Here is a 3,752-nt window from a genome sequence, read left to right on the forward strand (position 1 = left end):
GAAGTGTATAATATAATATATATTTAGCTCTTCTGGGAGAAATAAAAATGGGTTGATTAAATTCTAAACTGAAAAGTTTCTCTTTGACATTTCAAACTTAACAATTACAGTACCTGCAGTATTTCTAAAGCCTGTGTGGGAAACATGGCCAATCCATTTTAGTGTCTTTTGGGATATAGGACACCTAGTGACAGATCAAAACAATCACATACTGTGAAATGTTTCACCTAAATGAACAAACCTACACTCAGCCAATATACCAGATTGATCAGTTTTAAAAACCTCCTATTTAGAGGACAATATTAGATTCAAAGACCTTTGTCTACAGAGCTATACTAAAGTTTTCCAATGCAAAGCAGAATGGCCACAGTACTCATCACACTTTCTATAGATAATTCTCTGCCTCCATGGACCTCTTGGAGGAAGATAACACCTTATTCTTTCTTATTCTTTCAGTTGCTGGTATAGGCATTCAATAAATATCAGTTGCATGGAATGAATGAATCCATCAATTAACATTCTGTCTGAAGTAATTCTACATGGGAATGCATACTTCCAATGTTTTCTTCATCAGATACAATCTAGAGAACATCCTAATTTTGAAAAAGTCCTGCTTCTGAAACCCACAAAGCCAGTTATGACCTAAAACATGTTAACTCAGCCCTCCTCCCCCGTGAATCCCAGGTAGCCTACTTGCTCCATGGTAATGAAAAGAAAACCTGAACTCCTCAAACAGCTACAACCCCATTTAGAGGCTCAGCATTACCCGTGAACGAGGTGTCGAGGAAGTACTCCTGGAAGAACCATGTCTCTTTCTGGATTACCAGACCAACTAAAAACCCCAGCCCTTCAAAGCAAAAAGGGTCTTCTTTGGAGTGGCATTAGAGGCATAAATTTAGGCTGTCTTCTAATAAAAGGGTCTGGTTTATTTCACTCAATTTTTGGAACTATGTGATCAGGACTTTTCTCCTACTTTTAAGCCTACCTGTTCCAGGATTTACCTTAGTCTCTTTCCACCTGCCAGCCCTTTCTCCTGTAATCATTTGGCCTGAGTCCTGACCACAGCTCTGATACTGACTCCCACACCTTCATCTAAGTCAGGCTAGAGTCCCAGTGCATTTCAGATCACAGACCTGGTCCTCAAAGCTCAACCCAAGAAAGAACACATCACTGACAACAGAGTTGAGAGAATGTGCCATGTGGTTAATACAAGAACAGAAATAGTGCCCAGCTGGGGTGGCTCAGTGGTTGAGTGTTGACCTATGAACCAGGAAGTCATGGTTTGATTCCCGGTCAGGGCATATGCCCGGGTTGTGGGCTCAGTCCCAGTGTGGGGTGTACAGGAGGCATACAATGATTCTCTCTCATCATTGATCTTTCTATTTCTCTCTTCCTCTCCCTGCCTCTCTGAAAAAAAAAAAAAGAAGAAGAAGAAGAAGAAGAAGAAGAAGAAGAATAGAAGTAGAAAGTGGTTTAATATTCTTTCCAGGAGCTTATGGTACCTGTAAACCCCTAGATTTACAATTTTATATCCTTCACTATAGTTTTATATGGCAGGAAGGGTGGGAATATCATTATCTTCATGTTACAAAATGAGTAGTCAAATGATTATATCAATAGCTGATTGAGCAAGAAAGAGAAGGTTAAAAGTAACCTTAGAAGAACCAAAAATCATGTTATAAGTATATTACAAAAAGGAAGAAAGACTGGGGTGATGAATGAGCTAATTCTCACTCACCATAGCAGAAGATCAGTGTCTACAGTGATGAACCAGGAATTCATGGTATGCATATTTTTAGTGATATGGGTGTCAGCACCAAAAGAAGAAATGGTTAAACTTGGGGACTTCTGAGAAGTGAGGGAATGGGACAGAGTAATGATACTTTTGAATATTAGTTCTTCCACTACTATTTAATGTTTTAAACCATGTTCATAGGTTACTTACATTTTTAAAAATTGTTCTTAAAATAATACATGAGGAGTTTGGAAAAAACTGCTATTAATCTCTAGGATCTTCTCTAAGCTCACTAAAACAACTCAACCCACACTAGCCTGTATAGGATAGGAGGTTGGTGGAAATCAATCTTATTTCTTTCCACCCCATATTCTTTCCACCTAGGATATGATATGCATTCAACAATTATCTCTTGAAAGAATGAATGAATGAATGACATCTCAATTTCAGCCATTAAGTCTCCATTGAAACCTTTGTGTGTAAATGAAGGAATTTTGGTAGAGGGGGTAGAATGAATGCTTTGTTTGAGTGGATGTGGCTGGATCTTTGCAGTCTGAGAGCACTGAGGTCGGGCATTGTTTCCAGATCCCTTCCAGTGATTACCAGCAGCCTCTGAATCACTGTTACCAAAACCGTCCAGCAACTACGCTCAGCACTGGCTAAGGTGACTTCATCCTTCCTGTGCCCAGATAATACTCTAGCTCCACAAAAGAGCATCCAAGTGCCAAGGGGAAAATTTCCCCTCTGTACATGTTAGGTATATTTAGCAGCCACCCAACCTCCAAAGGGAGACTTGGAATGAGTTTTTAAATAGCATGAAAACATTATTTTGTGTTGAGCTTGCTTTTAAATACTGTGACTCACTGTTTAATAATTAATCTGGCTTTGAGTTTCTTTGCTGCCAAAAAATGTCTAAGGTAGCCTGCATAGCTGAAATGGACCACTCAGACAGCGAAGTTGAGAGAGAAAACACTACATCCAAATTCAGAGCACAGTGAATTAATTTTCCAGGTCTAGCTGGCTCTTGAATACATAACTTTGCTTTAAAAAATTTCCCAACATCTATTTTTGTTTTTTTCTTCTGTGTAAGGACAAGCACAGGGGGAAGAAAGTATACCATCTGTCCTCAAAGTAACTAATTCATTCCTCTTAATGCTAGATGGAAACCACCATTTTACAAGTCACAGGAGAAAGCTTTACAAATAGTCGATGAAATAACCTCAAATATGACCTTCGCTTGACACCGGACAATGTGTTCACTTTTACCTGGAAGTTTCCTTACTCCTAAATACAACACCTTCCGTTTGAATTTATTATGCTAGATATGCTTGAAAGAAAAAGTAAGACCTGAGTTTCCACAGAGGAAATCACTTCTAAAATGGATTTTGAGAGATGGGCAAGATTTCATCAGGTAGAGTCTGGAATAGAAAATTATTTCAAGAAAAGAATAACTTGGAGCCTTAAAATAATAAATAAATAAAAAGTAACCTCTGACAGCTATGTCAGAATGTCACTTCTGAAGCAAAAATAAGTTATCACAAATGCCTCTGCTCAAATAGCTGCTCCCGCTCCTGTAGCCTCCCTTACTATGCATGCTTGCCACCGCAATCCTCTCCCTGCCACCTACCCTGCTCATGAAACAACCATGCCACATACAACTGGAACACTGTGACTCCAAGACAGCGAGCCCAGCTTGACAGGAGCAAAGTTAGCTCTCTAGAGCCAGACTCAAAAACTCTGCCATGGGAGTCTTTATGTCACTTCATGAAAAATGATCCTTCCCTCACAGTTTGCCACTGTTGTTAAACAGGGGTCTTAACAGGGCCCTCCCACCTGCACTCTCCTTGGTAATTAGTCCATCTGGTCTCTGTGCACATATTTCATGGGTGACTCACATATAAGCTAAGTGATAGGTAACCAAATTACAAGGCTATAAATACAGCAAGTGTTGTCTGGAAAAAAAAGCCCAAGTGGTTTATGAAGTCAGCAGTATTCTTACAACTGATCCTTACAACAG

Source organism: Myotis brandtii, unplaced genomic scaffold (assembly GCF_000412655.1).
Source record: "Myotis brandtii unplaced genomic scaffold, ASM41265v1 scaffold53, whole genome shotgun sequence".
NCBI lineage: Eukaryota > Metazoa > Chordata > Mammalia > Chiroptera > Vespertilionidae > Myotis > Myotis brandtii.